Raw genomic sequence first — 24,976 nt, forward strand, 5'->3', positions numbered from 1 at the left:
TATTATATAATTTTAAAAATGTTTTTAAAAATCATATATTATATATATTTCAAAAATGTTTTTTAAAACCATACTATATATATTTTAATTTTATTTTAAAATTATATAATATATATGTTTTTTTTAAATGTTTTTAAACTATATATTATACATTTTCAAAAATATTTCCAAAAGCTATATATTTTTAAAAAAAATTCAAAAAACCATATTATATATATTTTGTAAAAAACATTTTCTAAAGGAACGTAAAAAAAATCAAATATATAAAAAAAATAAAAATTCGAACGAAAAATGAGTGTCTACAGTTGCCCCTCTTTGTCCTTTTTCGTGGAACGAAAAATAGGACAAAGATAAAAAGACACAAATTTTCGCTCGGTAGAGTTGAAGAACGACTCCCTATCGAATTGAGTTGCGGATGGCTCCTCCGTCGCGAAGTCGAGTCCATCTTGAAATGATATGGAATTGAAGTCGTAGTCCGGAATCAGGATGTGGCTTTCAATTGCAGTCCATCTCGATCTTCATTTTAGTTCAAAGAATTCGACTGGAAAGTAGTTCTTTGACTCCACCATGTTGTTGATAGGCCCTCGAGATGAGTGAAATCAAACTCGAAGGGTCTTCGTTGACATATAGCTTTTCTTGACTTAAGCTATGCTGCCGGGAAACGGTTCCTGTTACTGAGGCACGGTTAACCCGGGTCTTCTTCTCGACTTGAAAACCTTGATTGCAACCGGACAGTAGTGTGATGTGTCATCGAGCTGAATGGAGTCTACCTCAAAAAATTTATTGACAGATAGCCCTTCTTGCTTTGAGCTATATTGTAAATTTGGCTTGCCTCTAAGCTGAATGCAATCAAACTCGGAGGTCTTCGGTTGACAGATAACCCTTCTCGACTTAAGCTATACTGCAAATGATGTGCCTTGGAGCTGAGCGTAGTCGAACTTGAAGGTCTTTGGTGACAGATAACCCTTCTTGACTGAAGCTATGTTACAAATGATGCCTTGGAGCTGAGCGTAGTCGAACTCGAAGATCTTTGGTTGGCAGATAACCCTTCTCGACTTAAGTTATGCTGCAAATGATATGCCTTGGAGCTGAGCGTAGTCGAACTTGAAGGTCTTTTGGTGACAGATAACCCTTCTAGCCTTGAGTTATGTTGTAGATGATGTGTCCTCGAAGCTGAGTGTAATCAAACTCGAGGGTCTTTGGTTGGAAGATAACCCTTCTCGACTTAAGTTATGCTGCAAATGATATGCCTTGGAGCTGAGCGTAGTCGAACTCGAAGGTCTTTTGGTGACAGATAACCCTTCTAGCCTTGAGTTATGTTGTAGATGATGTGTCCTCGAAGCTGAATGTAATCGAACTTGAGGGTCTTTGGCAGATAGCCCTTATCGACTTAAACTATGCTATAAATGATGTGCCTTGGAGCTGAGCGTAGTCGAACTCGAAGGTCTTTGGTTGGCAGATAACCCTTCTCGACTTAAGTTATGCTGCAAATGATATGCCTTGGAACTGAGCATAGTCGAACTCGAAGGTCTTTTGGTGACAAATAACCCTTCTAGATCCTCGAAGCTGAGTGTAATCAAACTCGAGGGTCTTTGGCAGATAGTCCTTCTCGACTTAAGCTATGCTGCAAATGATGTGCCTTGGAGCTGAGCGTAGTCGAACTCGAAGGTCTTTAGTTGGCAGATAACCCTTCTCGACTTAAGTTATGCTGCAAATGATGTGCTCTCGAAGCTGAGTGTAATCGAACTTAAGGGTCTTTGGCAAATAGCCCTTCTTGACTTAAGCTATGCTGCAAATGATGTGCCTTGGAGCTGAGCGTAGTCAAACTCAAAGGTCTTTGGTTGGCAGATAACCCTTCTTGACTTAATTTATGCTGCAAATAATATGCCTTGGAGCTGAGCGTGGTCGAACTCGAAGGTCTTTTGATGACAGATAACCCTTCTAGCCTTTAGTTATGCTATAAATGATGTGCCCTCGAAGCTGAGTGTAATGGAACTCGAGGGTCTTTGGCAGATAGCCCTTCTCGACTTAAGCTATACTGCAAATAGTTTGTATAAAAAATGGCTTCGCTTCATGGGTCTAAGCCGATCATAGTTCTTCAGGTGGTTCCTCTGAGCGGGTCTGAACCAAGTAATATGATTTTTGGGATGACTCCTCTTCACGAGAAGGTCCACTGATAAATTCTTTACGCCGGATATCTTCCATCGTGGAATTGAAATCTGGCTTGAAAGTGTTAACAGGAAACCTGCTACTCGTTATTGAGTTTAGCCGAAATGAATTGTTCTAAATAAGTTCTCGAACTCATCTGAAGTTGATTGTCAATCATGCAATCTGTCGAGTTGGTTGAGGTGTAGCTTCTCGCTGCTGAGTTAAGCAACCATCGATCTTTAAAGGTGCTTTTGAATAGAGTAACCTTCGTCTTGAAGTAGAAACCTGACTCTAAAAACTATAAAAAATCATGTATGTTAAAATGATGAATGTGATACACCTAAGTATGTCTAAGATGCATGCAACATGAATGACTTATGTGTTATTTCTTGGATGGAGTCTCGTGCTTTGTCTACCAATCTGGTCCATGGAATCGATCGTGCCCCATCCTTTTTTCAAGCTTGGGTTTTACAGACCCCTTCATATCTGAGACTGTTCTGTTCGAAAATGTTTTTCCCCTTTTTCTTGTTTTAAGAGGGAAAATGATAAAAATGTTGTAAAATATTGTTCGTAATTGAATCAAATTGTAAATGTGAGTTCAAAGAATATAAAAGGAATCAAGAGCTCTTTTAATGCTTTCAGAGTTACAGCTCTTTGACAAATGTTCAAATGGATGAGTTGGCTTTAGGTTGGCCTCTTTTCTAACGTTTTGGTAACCCAAAATGTCATTTGGTTTTTGAAATATCGCAACATGCTTTGGCATTTCAATTAGGTACGAACAAAGTGACGCAACTAACATGATCAATTACAAGACCTTTTATTTCAGTCCTCTGAAATCTTCCATTTGTTCAAGCTTTGTAGGCTCCTCTAATAAAGGCAGTGCAGAAAATATCGGTCTAAAAATGAAATTCTTGAGTGCTCGTGTGTAGTTGACTATAACAGGTGTTCCTTAACTCCCTTAGTCCATCATTACCGAAAATTTCTCGCTTAGATAAATTTGATTTAATTTGCTGTTATCTGGCTAGCTGAATCCATAAAGCCGGGGAGTTTAACCAATTGCTTTAGAGGGATAACTTAACATTATAATCAGTTTTATCAAGTTCACTGAAGGGTTCTTCTCATCACAAAGTCTTTGACCGGACAATAGCAGTGGAGCAAACACCGAGTTTCCAAGTGTCCGAGCAATGTCATGGTTTGAACACAATCTATTCATAAAGCCAGGGCTTTCGAGTTTTCTCTATAACCAATTACCTTAGCGGAATAGCTCAGTTTTTACGAATTTAATTTCTTAAGATTGTCAAGAAGAACCTGTTATAGCCTAGGTGTTGATAAAAGTCAAGGAATCTCATCTTTAGAGTTCAATTTCCAAGCAACTGGCCTAAACTAGATTTGCTTACTCGACTATTCCATCTGTGAAGATAATGATCATCATTGAACGCCTTAAACAAAAAATATAGTAATTATCATATGCAAATGATGCATCATGTTGTCCGCAACTTATGAAAGGAAAAAGGTTATATTTGTTAATTGCAAGAACATGGTACGGTGTTTGAGGGTATATTACGGGTAAGGTCAAAGTCCTTGTTACTTTGTCAAAGATCTGTAACTTTGAACCATTTACAGAGTTTCTTAACTCAGTTGATATTCAAAGAATTGCAAGTTTGCAAATGTGATTCATTGCTCGTCATCATTTAACATAAATGTTCTTACAAAAACTTGAAAAAGTGGAAAAAAACAAACTCAAACAGAATGCCTCAAATGATGAAATTATCTTCCTCACTTGGATGCCCCCAAGTTGTTGAAGTCGATCCAGTTCTGGTTACGCATCTTCTGTACGACTCTTTTGAATGCGTAACAGTTCTCAATAGTGTGCCCTAGAACACTGTCGTGATATTCACAATGAGCACTCTCATCATACCACTTGGGGTATGGGGGCTTCATGGGTTCGGTGTCAAGTAGTTGTTTGATAGAGTTCCTTGTATGTCATCAGAATAGGGTCGAAATGTTCCCTTTCCTTCCTGGGTTCTCTAGAATCTTGTTTAGAAGTACCTGACGGCACAACTGCAGTTGATTTTGGTTTAGAGATTGTAACACCTTTACTGACATGGTTGATGTTGTTAATCTCTCTATCCCGCTATCGCATAGGAGGTTTTCTACTGGCATCCCCATCCTTAATCTTGCCTTACTTTATGGCCGACTTGATCATTTCTCCGGCCATAACCAAGTCTGAAAAGCTCCCTGATGTGATCGCAACCAGGTGTCCGAAGTATGGAGCCTTCAGGGTCTGTACGAAAAGCTTTCGGGTTTCCTTTTCATCTAAAGGTGGATGAACTTGCACAGCTAAGTCCCTCCATTTTTGTGCGTACTGCATGAAAATCTCGTTATGCTTCTTTTCCATGCTTTGTAGTAAGACTCGATCTGGTCTTATGTCATTGACATGCTTGTATTGTTCCAAAAATAACTTAGCCAGTCCTTCCAGGTCTTGATATTTGACCAGCTTAGCTGGTTGTACCACCGGATGGCTGAGCCCGACAAACTCTCCTGAAAGCAGTGAATCAGGAGTTGATCGTTTCCTCCATATCCTGCCATCTTTGGTAGAACATGGTGATGTGAGCGGATGGAAAACTGTTCCCGTCAAACTTCTCAAATTCTGGGGACTTAAATTTCGGAGGAAGAATTAAGTCTGGGACTAGACTGAGTTCCGCAACATCAATTATAGGGTAGTCATGGTCTCCTTAACTACCTTCATTTGATCCTCTAATTTCTTGATTTTCTCCTCCATCTTCCTTGATTTGTCCTCTTCGTCTGAATCCGATATATAGTAATAACCTAGATTGTTCTCAGGGTTAAATACAGAGCCGAGGGCTTCTCTTTTGTAGTAGATGGGTCCCCTCGGAGTTCCGGTAAGATTTCAGGTGAGACAATTACTTGTGGGGTAGGTGATATAGTTACCCCTTCCGGTGAACTTGCCCCGGCGCACTAGTCTATTGTAAGCCAACTAACTTGGCAACGATCTGATCAACCAAAGACTCTTGGTTTTTCATGATTGCATTTAGAGTACTCATACTATTATGGTTTATCTTGTCTTCAAGTTCTTTCTGTAATTTTTCCATGTTCTCCTCAATTTTCTCCATTCTTGCTTCCATTTTCTTCTTTTTCAAGCGGGTGTTATGCGGATGGGGTGTGTCAAATGCTTGAGGTGGTGTATCCAGTATGTGTTCCTTTTGATGAGACATGCATATGTTAGTTAATGCGAATGCAAAGAAAATTAACAAAATGCAAAATATGTCTAGATGCATAATGCATGCAATGTTTGAGACATTAATCCAAAAAACGTGTATGTTATTTAGAAATAATCCTTATTGGGGACAAAAGTGTTTTATCTTTTAAGAGACAAAAATATTCTGACTGCTTCTGACATGTTGACTAGTCTTCCGCATTCGTCTGTCACCGGTTGAATAACCTGTCAAACTGTTCTGGCTTCTCTAGATGAACCGTGCAAATGTTGAGTTGTTTTTTGTACTGACTCAAGAAGTCTTGAATGAATGTATCTCTGACATTTATCTTTTGTTGAACTTGTTCCCAACGAATATGTCATTAGATCCCTCAATTGATAAGAACTATGTGAAGTTCATTTGTCTGTTTCTTGAATTCGTCAGCAATTGCCTCCAATTTCAGCTATCGTTTTGCAATTGTTGTCTTTGAAGGGACTCCCAAGATCAGTAACCTTCATCTTGCCCCTGCAACCTCTGCCAGTCAGTTCTTCAAAGATAGACTTTTATTGTGCTTGATGTAGACCCGATTCATTCTGAGTCCTTTACAATGCAGCAGAGTGATATACTCTTCAATTGTGGGCACCACGTCTTCTGGATTGAATGTGACAGATAGTCGCCTTGTAGACTGTCCTCTGTATTTTCATCTCTTGTATTACAACCCCTTTGTCCATTAATGCAGATTATTTATTTTTAACAAACACGTTTTTGATGGATCAATACCTCTTTTAAATGATGCGAATGATGAAAACAAAATGAAAGAGAACAAAAAATAAAAAGAGTTAGTGAGGAAAATAATAAAAAATAATAATAATAAAAATGAAAAATCCTACCCCACATGATATCTACCTCACATGCTAATTTCAAACAAATCCTAACATCATATTTGTCTAGCTCGCATGCTTTGAACAGAAAATAAAGCAGGAAACGAAACAACCTAGGGTTTGGAATGAGGTTTTGGGGTGGGCTCTAATTCCTTATACTCTCCCCGTTTAGGTTCTAAAAAAGGTACTCGGTTCTCCTTGTCGGTGCCCCCATGGGCTTGCCAGACCCTTAGTCCTAAGCCTATTACAAGCTTATGTGGACTAAGTTAAACTTGAGAGGAAACATTCCCTTATGCCCATACGGAGAATAAATTCACACGAAGACATAAGGTATATGAATCCCGAAGGTTACTTGCTAGGCCCATACGAAGAATAAATTCCCACGAAGGCGTCGCTTTCGCCCCCACTTAAAATGGTTCGGAGCTCGGGTATAGAGATAGAGTTGACAATTTTGAAAAATCTGAAATCATTAAAAAACGTCAGTACAACTATTTAATTGAAAAATAATCAAAGGTAAATAATTAGAATCGAATAAATAAATTTAAATTTATAACTTTCGCTAAAAAAGACAACCGAAAATTAATTTCGGCCTGACTCACTTACCTATCCTCAGTGGAGTCACCAAGCTGTCGGAACCGTCTTTCGATTGGGCCCCGAAATTGGGCTTCGACTTGGATTAAATGCTTTAGAGTCACCACCGACCATTTTAAAACGAATTTAGGTGGGTCGGACACCATCTTACCTGATCTGCATTGTACCAGAAACGTGTTGGGTTCGGGAGTCGGTTACGGTCAATGAAGGATTAGCACCCTTGAACCGCCTTTTCGGTACCAATTAATTTATCGGTTTTCTTTAATTACAAAAATTAGAATTTAAATTAAAATTTAAAATATTCAATCCGAATTACTTACCCTTTGATTAGTTGGAATTACGACTGAAACAAAATATGTTAGATAAAAAAACAAAATAAATACGAAAAAAATGTTAATATGATAATAATAAAAATAAAGAAAATAGATGAATAACGACATATATAAAAAAAGAGATAATAAAAAATAAAATAATAAAATATTAAAAATAATACAAACAAACGAAGTAAAGTAAAAAAATAACAAAAGGTTAAGATTTTTAGAAAAGAAAATATTAAAAGTAAAATGAAAATAAGTAAACAAATAAATAAGAATAGAACTTAGGATCAAATTGGAATAAATTGGACTTAATGGATTAGAAATAAACGGACTGTAAAAGAATAAGTAAAAAGTTAAGAGGCCAATTCACAAAGATATGAAAATATAAGCGGGGATTAAATTGACTAAATTCGAAATTCAGAGGCTAATTTACAACTGGTGACTGAGTTGTAAAGCGATCCAAACCTATGGGGACTGCGGAGAGGATTTAAATATCTTCTAATTGCAAAATAATCCCCCGTATATAAAAGGTCCAAAAGACCCATTTTTAGCTCATTCTCAACATTTCCTCAGAAACTCATCTCTCTCAAACGAGAGAACACTCTCGCCCAGCCCTCCTCGGCTAATGGCCGGTCGAGCCCCAACCACCGATCACCGCCGCTCCAACGACCGAAAAAATCCAAACCTCTCCAAAATAACCTCTTCTACCTCCTCAACACTAAGCCGTAAACAAAATCCCACAGGAAGGCACCCAAAAACGTAGATCTACGTTTTATTTTCAGTTTTTTTACCTCACCGACGATGACTCTTCGGCTCTCGGTGTATTTGGCTTCGAATGGTTTGTGGTTCACTGTCGTCATTTTGTTGTTGTTGTTTGTGATGTTGGCTTGAGGGTTTTTTCGTTGATGTTTTTGTGTGTATTCTCTCTCTGTGTTGTGATTCGATCTCTCGCTGATGATGGGTTTATTGTTTACTGTTGGTCATGTGTTTCGTTGAGGCCTTTGTTGTTTGCCGTTGTAGTATTTTTTGTGGCTCTCGATCTTGTTGTGTACTGTTGATCTGTTCGATGGTTCTCTCCGTATACTGTTGTTGGCTCGGCTCCCCCCTTGGCAGTGGCTTGGTGGGGGTCTTTATACTCCTACCGGTGGTCTGTCGGTTCCGAAATAAGGGTGTTCGTGGCCGTTGTGACCGGTCACCCCGGGATAGGTCAGTCCCAGGGATCTCGATCGGAAATCTCGCGTCGTTTGACTATTGGTGTGACTTCTGGAATATTCATTGATTTGATCTCGACCATTGGATTGGGTCAAATCCAATGGTCCAGATCTGGCTGCGCCTTTGATGAAACATTTAGAGCTTCAGAACCCTAGCTATCACGCGATTTGAGTCGTTTATCACTGCTTGATCTAACGGCTGTAAGCATGCGGTGCTGAGACTAAGTTAAGAAACCCTATCTTGGAATCTGGGATGGGTCAGGTCTGTTTGACTGGATTTGGACAGAAGGCTCATTATTGGACCTGAAATGAAATGAAAAAAATAAATGAATATACAATAAAAAATAATTAAAAATAAAATAAAAAAATGTTATTTTAAAAATATATACTATATATGTTTTAAAAAATTTAAAATCATATAATATACTTTCAAATAATATTTTAAAATTATATATTATATATTTTTTAAAAATGTTTTCAAATATCATATATTATATATTTTCAAAATTTTTTAAAACTATTATATAATTTTCAAAATGTTTTTTAAAAATCATATTTTATATATATTTCAAAAATGTTTTTTAAAACCATACTATATATATTTCAAAAAATTTTAAAAACTATATAATATATGTTTTTTTTAAATGTTTTTTTAAATTATATATTATACATTTTTAAAAATATTTCCAAAAGCTATATATTTTTAAAAATATTTTCAAAAAACTATATTATATATATTTTGTAAAAAAATATTTTCTAAAGGAACGGAAAAAAAATCAAATATATAAAAAAACTAAAAAATCGAACGAAAAATGAGTGTCTACACCTATAACAAATTGACACGTAACACTTAAAAAATATATTTTTAATTTTTTAGATAAATTACATAATTCATCATTCAACTACCTTATCACTCTTATTTTACTTAAAGTTTAATTTTTTTAGTCACTAAAGTGCAGTGCACCATGAAATCCATATATTTTTTAGTCACTCTTGTGTTTTCCCTTCAGCTGTCCACTAGCACCTAACCCCTTCAATTCAAAATCCCAATCTTACTCTCAAAAGAACCCAAAGTTCCGCCATCGCTCTACGTTCTCAGTCTTTTTGTTCAGTTCTTTAAATCCTTGCCATAGTATCTTTGACTCCCTCCATTTTCTCATAATCAAAACCCAACAGTCTTCACAAAAATCTCGCTTAATATAGTACTTTTGATTGTTTCTTGTTGCCTTAGCTCTGTTTTCAGTTTCAATGGCGGATATGAAGGAAGTTGATGACGCAGAAGAGATCATGGTTAACGGAATCATTGGAAGGTTAATCTCGGTTATAATCGTTTTTATTATTATTATTTATGTGTTTGAAACTGCTTGATTGATTTATTATTATTATTATTATTATTATTATTATTTTGATATTTTTTCAGTGCTCAGAATTGGAGATTTGCAGCAAAGCAGTTTTTGAAAAACTATCCTGAGGATGTTACTGTTCATTGTGAGTTCTTCGATACTCCGTTTCATTTTTTAGGTTTAACATGTGAATGATGTGATTATGTTAAAATCGTTTAATTATTATTTTTTATCTGTTTAACGATTCTTCTCCAATACAACTCACTCCAATGCAAATTGGAATTAATTTAACCTGAACTTAAACTTTAGATCTATCAGTAGTTATACGAAGATAAGTCTAACTGATGGCTGATCCACAATGTTCAAATTTTGATTGTTTATTCATTAAGTAGTGTTATTTTCATATTTAATATTTTACTGGATGATAGAGAAGTGAACGCAAGACCATTACCATTCACTAAATGAATGTTTTTGATAATCATATTGTTAATGGGTTTCACGATGAAATAATTACTGAATGATTAATGACTTAATTTGCAATGCAGGCAGTGAGCGCAATTCTTCAACATTAACATTTGATGGTGTCGATGTAATGGGTGACAGATTAGCATAGGAGGTATCTGTGATATGAAATCTTTTACTGTTGCGTAAAACAATTGCGTATATGTTAGCACTTGCATTTTACATTACAGGTTGGTAATATTTTTCCTTATGTGGCTTTGCATTATTCAGGTTCCATTGTTTGGTGGATCCTATGCACTTGAAAAACTTGCTGCTCGAATATCATGGTTGTTTGGCAGAACTGGAAAACATTTGTTTCTGAAGGATGGAAAGAATGGAAAACCACCGCTTCTTCTCCGGATGGTCAGTGATTGCAAAGATCTTAAATTTATGTGAGTTTTTGTAAGGTTCCTTTGTTAATTTAAAGCATGTGAGAGCGGATGCTAAATTACAGGCTTATAGTTGTATTTTGTTTTTGAATTGCAGCTCTGCTTTGCTGTCCTTCAGGCGTCGTGTTGCATATGCAAATGTAGGTTTCGACCGTATCCTTTTATCATATCAGTTGATTCTTCAAGGAATATTCCGTAAAGAACCCAATGTTCGATCATCGCTCTACTTTCCCTGCAAGATTTTTTGTTCATATCGATATGAATGCATTTTTCGAAAGTTTAGTTTGCGTACTGCTTGTGCTTAATAGTTCCGGAAACCATTATCGATGAGGTGAAAGGGAGAGGGATAACGAGAACGGGGACAATTGATGGGAACATAACCTGATCTATAGACTATGCTTTATTTGCATTAACATCTTAAACACAAATCTTCCATCATTGTTGGTTGCAATTTTAGATTTGTATGAAATTTATTTTGAATCAGAAGATTATCGTATGCCTTAATATTCTTGTATTTAATCTTGACAGATGGTCATAGAAGATTGGAGCAGCCTTCAATGGAATACCATCTGTGTTTTGCCAGTTCTCAGATGCATGCTGCTTCTCATGGTTGTATTTGCTTTTTGGAACACTAGAAAAACCATTAACCATTATAGTCAGACATGTTAAATACCTTATTAGAGGCATAACACATTTTATTTGAAATGTTTATCCATGGATGAACTAGAGTGATTTATTAGAAACCGTGGAGGGAATTGGAAATGTTTTTTGGGTTGATTTTGTAATTGTAGAAATGACATTTTTAATTATAGTGTTGAATTTTATAAATTTGAGTTATTAATAAAATATTAATAAAATAAATTTGAGTTATTAATAGATGTCATGTCATAATATTACTGATAAAATAAATTTGAATTTTTAAAATAAGAGTAACTCTATAATTTAATAATTAAATTAAAAATATGGTTAATTACGTCATTCATACAAATATATTAAAATAAAAAGTAATTTAAACTTTGAGTTATTAAAATATTAATAAAATAAATTTAAGTTATTAATAAAATAAATTTGAGTTATTAATAGATGTCATGTCATAAAAAAATAATAAAATAAATTTGAGTTATTAAAATAAGAGTAATTCTATAGTTTAATAATTAAATTAAAAAAATTTAAATTTTAATGACTAAAATAAGAGTTAAAAGATAATTAAGGGATGAATAATCACGTAAGTTAAGGAACTTAAACCGTATTAATCGGTTACATAAAAGATCAAACATAATAAATTTTTTAAATTGGTTAATAAAATGAATCACGCAAAACAAAATATACTATTTGTATAGGTTACCAAAATTAAAAGAGAAAATCGCCTCAGTGACCAAAAATGCCTTATAATATACGATTTTAACCAACTTTTTCCGGATTTGTCAAAATGACCAACAAAATCGCAATGCGATCGCTAATTCGCAACGCGATCTCCATTATTGCAAATTCGCGTTGCATTTCGCGATAGTTGGAAATCGCGTTGCGATGGTCTACAGTGTCGTTGCGATTTTTCCAATTCGCAATGCGAATAAGTAAATCGCAACGCGAATTGGAAAAATCGCAATGCGATACTGACTATCGCAATGCGATACTTACTATCGCAATGCGATAATACAAAATCGCAACGAGATACTGACTTTCGCAATGCGATTCTGACTTTCGCAACGCGATTTACATAGCGCCATTCGTATTAACGCGTATTTTTTTTTCAAATTCCAAACACGAATTTTTTCTTAATAAATCGGAAACTGAACCGTCCACAGTAATCGCAACTCATAACCTCAAACCCAAAATCACAACACTCAGTCCCATCTCCATCTCTCACTCTCTACGGCGAAATCTGTCCCCATCTCCGAAGATTTCTGTCCCCATCGCCGGCGAAATCCCTCACAACCATTCACAGTCAAAAATCCCTCACAATCATTCAGAAATGGAAAATCAACCTCCGAGGGTTAGTTTTTTTTATTTTTATTTTGAAATTTTTGCATTATTTTAGGTTTTTCATATTGAGATTGATGATAAGTTTACTGGTAATTTTAATAATAGATTAACCATTTCACTTAGATTTCTTATTAAATTCATTCGATTGCTGCCAATACTGCTAAACTGTTTAGCCTGTGAAGTTAGTATTTGTCTTTGTTTTGTCTTTTGGTTGAAGTAATGCAGAAGAAGAATAGTTTCGAGAATGAAAATCGCAACGCGGAAATAACTATCGCAACGAGAGAATCGCAACGCGAAATAAAAAACGTAACGCGAAACAAAAATCGCATTGCGATTTTCATTTCGCGTTGCGATTTTTATTTCGCGTTGCGATTTTCATTTCGCGTTGCGATTCTCTCGTCGCGATAGTCATTTCGCGTTGCGATTCTCTTGTTGCGATAGTCATTTTCGCGTTGCGATTCTCATTATCTCGTTGTGATTTTCATTTCAACCAAAAGACAAAACAGTGTTGCAAATTTTAGTTTCAAGAATAAACTACTATTTATGTTTATTGTTTTTGGTATATCTTGACAGTGTAGTTTTTGGTATATCTAACTTGGTATGTTTATTGTTTTTTTGTAGAAATTTTTTTCGGCTTCATTGACATTAAGGAATAAAGTTAGCCTAGCCACTACAATTGCTTCGAAGCTTTCACCTGCACAAAGAAAATTGTTTGGAGAAACCTGCTTCGGGCCATGGCTGAGAGTACAGCATCCGGGTGGAGATGCTAGTTTGACCCATTTGTGGCTTCAGACCATGACTAGCGATCTACCCGACAGTATACAACGTGGTGAGGAAGAGATATGGTTTCATTTTCCACCGGTGTATACTTGTTTTGGGCGGAAGGAGTTCTGCTTAATCACTGGTCTACGATTCGGACACGATGATGTAGGCCGGTACACTCGTCATATCACCCACCCATCATGGTTATCTAGGGTTTTTCCTGATGAGTCAATAGAGAAGCCGAATTTACACGTCGACGACATGAAGAAATTGTTTAATAAGAAAGATGGTTTTACTCGGATGAATGACGTCGATGTTGTCCCGAGTATGCCGGCTTTTTAGGCAGAGAGGCCAGACAACCTATTCCTCAGGAGCTAATATTATTGGTAGAGGACCTAAATGCATGGAATCTGTTTCCGTTGGGTTCGTATATATGGAAAGCTACCTGGACTAAGTTGTCGTCTGCCTTTGATGACCGCAAAAGTTTGCGGGGCGATGGGTCGAAATACACTTTGTCAGGCTTTGTTTGGGCCTTTAAGGTAAGAATTTCTATATAATGTTTTCAAAATTATAATTAATTATTTAACAATTACTAATGTTTGTTATTATACTGTTTGTAGATTTGGATATTCGAGGCCTTTCCCGCCATGAAGACATATGCAATAAAAACTTCAAATGATATTCCCAGGGCTATTTTCCTGGAAGAGGAAACGTCTGTTGGATTGGGAAGACTTAATACCATATGCGACAATAAATAATGTAAGTTAACACAAATACTATCATATATAAACAAGTTATTAATAGTAGACGTTTAACTTTGTTTGAGTTTTTATATTTTTAGGAGGCCAACATTCCATTAATGAGACTGACACCCACGGAGGCTGAGCTTGCCACTGATTGGTGGCAAGCTAGTCAGCGTTTTCTTGATGGCACGAATGATGAGCAACCTCCACTTCCTCCACTTCGAGAGCCATCACCTCACCCAGAGCCATCACCTGATCGACCCGACTATACACCTCTACAACGAGAGCCATCACCTATCCCGTCACATCATCGAGCCTCTTCTCCACCATCACCTCATGATAGGCGATCGGCAAAGATGCCACGACTTCTATCTCCCTATTCTCCACCTCCACGGGATGAGTCAAGGGAGTTACGTGATGAGGTCAATGCCTTGCGTGAGGAGATCGGTACTCTACTCGATAACGATGGTGCATGGCGTGTGGAGGTGTCTACTTTACGTGGTGAGGTTGCCGCTCTACGTGAGATGGTAGTATCGTTGCAGAATGAGGTTCATACTATACGCAACGAGGTAAGTTTAAGATTTTCCATATTTAACTTGATGATAAATTTACTCGTAATTTCACTTAAATTAACCATTTCACTTAGATTGCTTAGTAAATTTATTCGGTTGCTGCCAAAACTGCTAAACTTTTTACTTTAACACTGTGAAGTTAGTATTTGTCTTTGTTTTGTCTTTTGGTTGAAAGTTTGAAATATATTTATCTTTGTTTTCACTGTTTAAATATCATGTCTATTTATTTACTGATATTTGTATTTAATTATTTAGCGGACGATAAGGTGGATGCTTTACGTCGGGTTTTTCTTGTACGACAGAGTTCACGCATCAGACGACGTGCACGTGCTATTAAGTCTCCGCATACCCCAATAGTACGAAGACACCGCAAGAAGAAGCCCGACTCGCCTGTCATCCCTCAAGAGTCCACTCCTATCGTTGAAGAGGCCCCTATCATTCCTCGAGAGTCCCCTCTCACCGTTCAAGAGGCCACTGTCATCGTTGAAGAGGTCCCTCCCACCATTCAAGAGCCCGATTCACATGGCGTCATATGTAGGATTCTTGAGAAACCCTCTGACGTGCCGGACATGATGGATTCAAGTTGGCTCTCGTATGAGTTACCGGCCAGTACCATACCGGTATCTGAAGACGAGAGGAAACAACTACCAGACACAATTCTGGATAACACCCTTTGGGCTAAGACCGTAGTTGATTTTTATCTACATGAGCGAAGCCAGGGGTGTTTCACTGACATATGCAAGCTCAATGATGATATCTATTTGTTGCTTGATCGGTCTTGGTGGGCGTATTATTAGGGGTCGAAGACAATGGCTATTTCGATGGAGGGGTAAGTCTTATATTTTTCTTATATTTTAATTTGATTATTTTTTTGTAAATTTATATAAGTTACTAATATATGTCTTTTTTTTAAAACAGCATATCGATGCGTGGGTGTCACGTCTTCTAATAATTAGGAAACTTAAGGAAAATAAAAGAAATACACGATATACAATTATGCCGACGTCTTTTAACGCCGTTCACTTGAAGAATCAACGAGATGAATCATTTGCGTTGGGCAATGGACAAGCTAAACTTTATCCTGCATGGTGGGAGGTCGATAAGGTTAGTGTTTATTTTAGATTGAGTTTAAAGGTAATTATAAATAAGTGCGCAAATGAATGAATTATTACTTATGATTGCAGGTGTTTATCCCTGTTTTGGAACGTAACCATTGGCTTCTCGTCGAGCTTCAGATCCCATCCCTTAAGGCAATAGTATATGACAGCATGATAAATTACATATCATTGGCTGATTTAAGAGATATTATTAAGGGATGGAGCTCTTATTTGGCAAAATTTTTGGATGCGATAAATTATTGGACTCGTTCTGGAAACAAGAAGCCAAAGAAGCTCAATATTACAGTTAGCAGAGACGAGACTGCACCACAACAAACGAAAGGACCCAGAGGGGATTGTGGTCCTCTCGTATGCTTGGCGTTGGACCGTTTGATCACAGGAAGTATAAAGTATCTACCTCCCACCGATATAGATAGAGCTGCAGTAGGCTTGTGGTTTCGGCATTATATGGCTAGATCGATATATACGAGACGCTGCCTACCTGCATCCGCATTATAAAAATGTCCATAAACAATTGGTATGTTTATAGGCTTGTGGTTTGAAAATGTTTGGTTAAGTACCTAGAATTCAATAATTTGCTGTTTGTAGGTTTTAGATGTGTAGAAAGTGTTGTTTGAGCAAATGTTTGGTTTATGCAGGTTAATCTCAGAAGTGAGCTGCGTGAAAATGATGTATGGCTGCAAAAGTTGATTCAATAGTAGAAGTGTTATTTTCTCTAATAATTATTGCTTATTTTTTGATTGTTTAATTGATTTGTAAAAGGTGATTTGTAAAAGTTGATTTGTTTAATTGATGTTAACATAATTCTTATTTGTGCTTGTTTAATTGATTGAAATGTAATGGTTGATTTTGTTGATTTCAATCTGCATTATGTTGAAGGCAAAAAGTACTATCGCAATGCGAAATGAAAATCGCAACGAGAGAATCGCAACGCGAAATGAAAATCGCGTTGCGATTCTCTCGTTGCGTTTTTCATTTCACATTACGAAATTAGCGTTGCGATTTTCATTTCGCATTGCGATTCTCTCGTTGCGATTTTCATTTCGCATTGCGATAGTAATTTCCGCGTTGCGATAAACATTAAGATGATTGCCTATTAAGTGATAACAACTGAACAGATCATAGCAATTTTCAAACTCAAGTTACTAATACATGCCTAACTGAAAATGTTAAAAGTTCACACATAAAATCTACATAATACAACGTTTGCATTTAAAAATCACCTAAGTTAACACTCCCAAAAGGTGAAGCCAGTTGTGATTGGGATTTTAAAGATGATTGCGATTTTGATTGCCTTTTTCTTGACACCATATGAGCTTTGGATTTTGATGATGATCCATATTTTGGTAGAGGAAAATATATGATTGTGATGGCACTGGTGATCCACATGTCAACCTTGTATGACCACTTTCCTTGCACCGACTACATGTCGATCTCTTCTTCTCTTCACCCTTAGACGGTATACGATCGTGACTTTTTGGTCGGCCAGGTAGCCTTCTGTCCATGGCTGGTGGCAAAACTGTTTGTAAGTCATCTGGTATGTCCCACTCAGAAGGATGTGAAATAGGGTAGACAATCTCGGCATAAGTCTGTCGATATACTTCTGTAGTGTAGCAATCCATAGCGTATGTGCTTGAATCATCTTGGTTTAGATGAAAAGCAACTTTTATAACATGGCCACACGGATAACCAGATGTTTGCCATTTCATACAACTACACGTCCTTGCATTTAGATCGACAAGCCCATTTAAGTTATTATCCAGTACTTCAAACAAAGTGTTTAAACATGGTTCAACTCTCCATGACGTTGACTTCACAACACGTTTCATTATCTTTTTTTCAGTCCATGGTGTAACACGATGTTCTAATGTTCCTGTAAATTTAAATAAATAATACTTAGTAAAATATATGATAAGTTACGAATTCAAAGAAATAATACCAACATGGTTTCTTTTCTTGTAGTACCACTGTTGAATAGAGGCTCGAAAAAACTCCATTAACATAGTAATGGGTAATTTCCGGGAATGACGACTTAGAGCGTTAATTGATTCTGCACTATTAGACGTCATGAAACCTTATCTTGCTCCAAGTTGATGTACTCTTGACCATCTTTCAAACCCGACATCTTCTAGTGTTTGAGCACATTGAGGCAAAACACGTCTTAAACAGTTTATATGTTTTATTGAAATCCACTTCCCGATAAGCCTTTACAGCCTTCCAGTATGTCCATTTGTGCTTTTTTATACCAGCAGACCTTGATTTTAGATTTCTATACAAATGAACACCACAAAGTCCATGAAAAGCATCTGGGAAACACCTTCTAACAGCGTTGTCAATTGAGTTTGCCCTATCGGATATGATTGTCAGATTGCTAATAGGACCTATGCAATCCCTAAGATGCCCCATAAACTATGTCCATGAATCAGAGGTTTCAGATTTGCCAACCCCGTAAGCTATTGGCAATATCCCATTGTTAGCATCCATGTCTACTGCTAATAAGTTTACTCCAAGGTATCGACCTTTCAAATGTGCTCCGTCAACTATAATAACTGGGCGCATGCAAGTAATAAACGAACGAATCTACAAAATAATATACACAAGAAATATAATCATTTAAATGTGAAATGCATGTAACTAACAGAAATGAGTCAACAGAATTATATTGATTTACTAACCGCAGCACCAATGGCGATAAACAACAACTCAAAGCGTCCATCTCTATCTGTTTTGATATGAGTTACCGACCCAGGATTTTTCAGCTTTAAATTGTGACAATAAGCCGACAGTTGGGCAAACGATGCTTCTGGCGACCCCCTCAACAATTCCAAGGCATAACATTTGGCTCTCCAAGCTTGAGAATATGATATACTAATCTTGAACTGAGCATTCATGTCAGTCATAATTTCATGTCCCCGATATACCCTGCCATTCAAAAACATTAACTCAGCCAGAAAACCACCCAACACCTTTTGTTTGCCTGTCTATGGTGAGGAAAAACTTGGGTTCTTGAACATGTATGTTTATCAATAAAAGTCCTAACTTGAAACATTGCGCAATCTTTTATCCTCTTTGCAATCATACGCCACGTACAGTTTTTGTCAATCGTACACCTTGTTTCGAAACGATCTTTGCTTGATTTGTTAACTTTTAGTTGATAGCCATCTTCCACACATTTCGTATACAAAGCTATCTTCAAGTCTTCCTTTGTATCAAAACAATCATCTTTCTTGATACGAATAACTTTTGTGTAACAATCAACTGCTTTCTTTGCCAACTCTTCTTCCGGTAGCTGAAGTAATTCTGGCATATTCCAGTTATACTCCCGTGGCATTTTCTTTTCTTCGGGGACTTTTTCTTCTTCTTTTTCTTCTTCAGGATTATATGAATTACAGAATGGATGTTCAACATGTTCATTCACAGTCGTAACTTCCTCCTCATTATCATCAACAACATCTTCCTCGGCAACGGGTGTTTCATCATCAAAATTCGGGTATTGACCAATATCAAAATCATTACACGCAGGGTCTGTTTCTTCTTCTGAAACATCATCAAAATCCGTGTATTGACCAATATCAAAGTCCGGGTATTGACCAAGATCAAATTTCGAATACTGACTAGTACTCACAATTTTTTCTCTTGGCTCATCATCGTCTAATTGGTCAATAAGAAAACCAGAATTTGGTGCTGAAAGTTGATTTGGATTTGGATTAGAGAAAGGCTGTGGGTTTTGAGACCCACTTAGTTGATTACTACCCGCTACTGACCCAACAATACTACTTCTAGGTTCAACAACATACAATGTAATATCATCACTTGAAACATTAATGTAAGCAATGAATCGTTCAACATCTTCATTGTCGGTTAACAAATAAACTTTACCATTTCTCTGATAAGATAGCCTAAATCCACTTAGGGGCTCTAAATTCAATTTCTTTGAAACACGTAACATTAGGGTTTCATAAGTTAACTTCTTTAATGACAATTTTAGTTGAAGATTCATGGGTAAAGGCATATATTGTAAAACACCATGAACATTCTCCCATGACCCTCCAAAACACAAATCTATCCAAACATGATCAACATTAGATGATTTCATGGTTGTAACTAAACAAATGAGATGCGAAACTAAGACCTGTTGCCGGATGGGGAAGGATGTCGTTGGATATAGGAACGGATGTCGCCGGAGAGAGTGATAGATGGAGATGGAATGAGTTGCGATTTAGGGATTTAGGTTATGAGTTGTTGCTGCTGCGTAGATATATACACAAAAAATTTGTCTTGCGAAACTAAAACCTGTTGCGAACTTTGAAACTCGCATTGCGATTCTGTATTATCTCGTTGCGAAAGTCAGAATCGCGTTGCGAAAGGCAATCATTTGACCATCGCAATGCGAAATGCAAATCGCAACGATAGAATCGCAATGCGAAATGAAAAAGGCAACGAGGATTAACATGCATAAACTTTTAACAATTATTGAATTCTAGGTACTTAACCAAACATTTTCAAACCAAAAGGAGTATATATGTTAACAAAACTTGCATTTGACTTACCAATTAACAATGTACACTTTCATAACGCGGATGCAGGTAGGTAGCGTCTCGAATATATTGCTCTAGCCATATAATGCCGAAACCACAAGCCTACTGCAGCTCTATCTCTATCGGTGGGAGGTAAAAACTCTGTGCTTCCCGTCGTCAAACGCGCCAAGCAAAGGCATACGAGAGGACCACAATCCCCTCTGGCTCTCGGTGATTGCTTTGGCGCGGTCTCGTCTCTGACAACTGTGACATTGAACTTCTTTGGCTTCTTGTGTCCAGAATGACTCCAATACTTAATCCCATCCAAGAATTTAGCCAAATGAGAGCTCCATCCCTTGAAAATATCTCTCAAATCAGAAAGTGATATGTAATTGATCATGCTGTCATACACTATTATCTTCAGGGATGGGAGCTGAAGTTGGACGAGAAGCCAGTGACGATGTTCCAAAACAGGGATAAACACCTGCGATCATAAGTAATAATTCATTTATTTGCGCACTTATTTATGAACACCTTTAAAAAATTTAAAAAATTTAAAAAATAAACACTAACCTTATCGACCTCCCACCATGCAGGATAAAGTTTAGCTTGTCCATTGCCCAACAAAAATGATTCATCTCGTTGATTCTTCAAGTGAACTGCGTGAAAAGCCGTCGGCATTATTGTATATAGCGAATTTTTTTTATTTTTCCTAAGCTTCCTTATTATTAGTAGACGTGACACCCACACATCGATATGCTGTTTTACAAAAAAATACATATATTAGTGAATTACATTAATTTTTAAACAAATTAATCAAAATCATATATAAGACAAATATAAGACTTACCTCCCCATCCAAATAGCCACTGTCTTAAACCCCTAATAGCACACCCCACCAAGACCGATCAAGCAACAAAAACATTTCATCGTTGAGTTTGCTGATGTCAGTGTAACACCCTTGGCTCCGCTCATGTAGATAAAAATCAACTGCGGTCTTAGCCCAAAGGGTATTATCCACAATTGTTTCCGGTAGTTGTCTCCTCTCCACTTCAGATACCGGAAGGGTACTAGCCGGTAACTCATACGAGAGCCAACTCTCATCCATCATGTCCGGAACCGGTGGGGGTTTCTCAATACTTCGATATATTACCCCATGTGAATCGGGCTCTGGAATGGTGGGAGGGACCTCTTCAACGATGACAATGGCCTCTTGAACGGTGGGGGGAATCTTGAGAGAGAATAGGGGCCTCTTGAACGATTGGAGGTGACTCTTGAGGGATGACCGGTGAGTCGGGCTTCTTCTTGTGGAGTCTTCGCATAATTGGGGTGAACGGAGACGTAATATCACGTCCACGCCGTCTGATGCGTGAACTCCGTCGTGCAAGGAAAACCCGATGTAAAGCATCCACCTTATCGGGCCGCTAAAAAAAATTAATACATAAATCAGTAAATAAACAGACATGATATTAAACAAAGACAAATATGTTTCAAACTAGCATTGTATTCACCCAAGTCATTATTCTATCATAGTTCACAAAATGCTCAGATAACATTCCAGAAGTAAGCACTTATATAAACATTTAAAAGGACAACATATATAAATATTCCAGAAGAAGAATAGTTTACTTTCGCAACACGAAACTTAAAATCGCAACGCGAAAATGACTATCGCAACGCGGAAATGGCTATCGCAATGCGAAATGAAAATCGCAACGACAAAATCGCAACGCGAAATGAAATCGCAACGACAAAATCGCAACCGAAACAAAATCGCACGATTTTCATTTCGCGTTGCGATTTTGTCGTTGCGATTTCATTTCGCATTGTGATTTTGTCGTTGCGATTTTTATTTCGCATTGCGATAGCCATTTCCGCGTTACGATAGTCATTTTCGTGTTGCGAAAGTAAACTATTCTTCTTCTGCAAATTGAAACTTGAATGGATTGCATTACTTCAACCAAAAGACAAAAACAAAAACAAAAACAAATACTAACAAAAACAGTTTAGCAGTATTGGCAGCAACCGAATGAATTACGAGTATGAAAAATCTTAAACTTACCTCGTTGCGTAGAGTATGAACCTCATTCTGCAACGATGCTACCATCTCACGTAGAGCGGCTACCTCACCGCGTAATGTAGACACCTCAACACGCCATTCACCATCGTCTTTGCGTAAAGTACCGACCTCCTCACGCAAGGCATTGACCTCATCACGTAACTCCCCTAACTCATCCCGTTGAGGTGGAGGTAGAGAACAGAGAGATAAACGTCGTGGCATCTTTGCCGGTCGCCTATCTTGCGGTGATGGTGGAGAAGAGGCTCGATGATGTGACTGAATAGGTGATGGCTGTCGTTGTGGAGGTGTATAGCCGGGTCGATCAGATGATGGCTCTGGGTGAGGTGATAGCTCTAGGCGAGGTGATGGCTCCCGAAGTGGAGGCTGCTCATCAACCGTTCCATCAAAAAAACGCTTACTAGCTTGCCACCAATCAGTGGCAAGCTCAGCTTCCGTGGGTGTCAGCCTCTGTAGAGAGTGTTGGCCTCCTAACAATATAAAAGCTCAAACAAAGTTAAACGTGTACTAGTAATAACTTGTTTATAAACATATGGTAGTATTTATGTTAACTTACATTATTTATTGTCGTATACCATAGTTTGCAAGGTCCGTTTCCTCTTCCAGGAAATAGCCCTGGGAATATCATTTGAAGTTTTTATTGCATATGTCTTCATGGCGGGAAAGGCCTCAAATATCCAAATCTACAAAAAATATAATAACAAACATTATTAATTGTTAAATAATTACTTATAATTTTGGAAACATCATATAAAAAATCTTACCTTAAAGGCCCAAATAAAGCCTGTCAAAGTGTATTTGGAACCATCGCCATGCAAACTTTTTCGATCATCCAAGGCAGACGATAACTTATTCCATGTAGCTTTCCATAAATACGAGCCCCACGGAAAGAGGTTCCACGCATTTAGGTCTTCTACCAATTTGATTAGATCATTTGGAATAGGTTGTCTGGCCTCTCTGTAAAAAGCCGGCATGAAAAAAGAATTAGAAGGCATACTCGGACAACGTCGACGTCATCCATCCGAGTAAAACCGTCTTTATTATTCAACAATCTTGTCAGGTCTTCTACGTGTAGACTCGGCCTCTCCAACTCAGAAAAAACCCGGGATAGCCATGATGGGCGGGTAATGTGTCTAGTGTACCGACCTACATCATCGTGTCCGAAGCGTAGACCGGTGATTAAGCAAAACTCCTCCCGCCCAAAACACGTATACGCCGGTGGAAAATCAAACCATATCTCTTCATCACGACGTTGTATAGTCTCTGGTAGATCGCTAGTCATGGTTTGAAGAAACAGGTTTGTCAACATCGCATCTCCACCGGGATGTTGTACTTTCAGCCATGGCCCGAAGCATGTATCCTCAAACATTTTTCTTTGTGCAGGTGAAAGCTTCGACGCAATTGTTTTGGCCAGGTTGACTTTATTTCTCAAGGTCAATTGAGCCGAATAAAAGTTCTACAAAAACAATAAACATACTAAATTAGATATACCAAAAACTACACTGTGAAGATATACCAAAAACAATAATAAACATAAAGAGTAGTAGTTTATTCTTCAAACTTAAATTTGCAACACTGTGAATTTCGTATTTGTCTTTGTTTTTTGGTTGAAGTAATGCAATTCATTCAAGTTTCAATTTGCAGAAGAAGAATAGTTTCTGAAAATGAAAATCGCAACACGAAAATGACTATCGCAACGCGAAACTAAAATCGCGTTGCGATTTGCATTTCGCGTTGCGATTCTCGGTTGATTTAATAAGCAATCTAAGTGAAATGGTTAATCTATTATTGAAATTACCAGTAAACTTATCATCAATTTCAATATGAAAAACCTAATAATAATGCAAAAATTTCAAAAAGAAAATAATTAAAAAAACTAACCCTCGTTGGTTGATTTGATTGATTTTCCATTTCTGATTGTGAGGGTGGCTCTGAGAGATGGAGATAGACGGATTTCGCCGGAGATGGGGACGGATTTCGTCGGAGATGGGTGAGAGAGTGAGAGATGGAGATGGGACTGAGTTGTGATTTTATGTTTTAGGTTATGAGTTGCGATTACGGGATATACTGTGGACGGTTCAGTGTTCCAATATATTAATATTCGTGTTTGGAATTTAAAAATAAAATACTTGGCCAGGATACTAATGGCGCTTTGAAAATCGCATTGCGATTATGTATTATCGCGTTGCGAAAGTCAGAATCGCGTTGCGAAAGTCCGTATCGCGTTACGAAAGTAAGTATCTCGTTGCGATTTTGTATTATCGCATTGCGATAGTCAGTATCGCATTGCGATTTTCCCAATTCGCGTTGCGATTTACTTATTCGCATTGCGAATTGGGAAAATCGCAACGACACTGTAGACCATCGCAACGCGATTTTCAACTATCGCATTGCGAAAATGCAACACGAATTTGCGATAATGGAGATCGCGTTGCGAATTAGCGATCGCCTTGCGATTTTGTTGTTCATTTTGGTAAATCCGGAAAAAATTGGTTAAAATCGTATATTATATGAGATTTTTGGTCACTGAGGTTATTTTCTCAAATTAAAATACATTGGCTTGCCCACATAGTTTTTATTAAAAAATATTAAGTATTTGAAGAGAATA

General features: G+C 37.2%; 1 long non-coding RNA gene across 1 annotated transcript; it reads left to right on the forward strand.

The window, feature by feature from the left end:
* Positions 1–514: 514 nt before the first annotated feature.
* On the forward strand, positions 515–11,338 carry LOC120114716. Its single transcript, XR_005515419.1, has 8 exons — positions 515–526; positions 4,445–4,451; positions 9,463–9,673; positions 9,784–9,851; positions 10,252–10,322; positions 10,439–10,599; positions 10,694–10,736; positions 11,125–11,338. It is a non-coding gene; the product is annotated as an uncharacterized LOC120114716 (long non-coding RNA).
* The last annotated feature ends 13,638 nt before the right edge of the window (positions 11,339–24,976 follow it).

Source organism: Hibiscus syriacus, unplaced genomic scaffold, assembly GCF_006381635.1.
Source record: "Hibiscus syriacus cultivar Baekdansim isolate YM2019G1 unplaced genomic scaffold, ASM638163v2 tig00110239_pilon, whole genome shotgun sequence".
NCBI lineage: Eukaryota > Viridiplantae > Streptophyta > Magnoliopsida > Malvales > Malvaceae > Hibiscus > Hibiscus syriacus.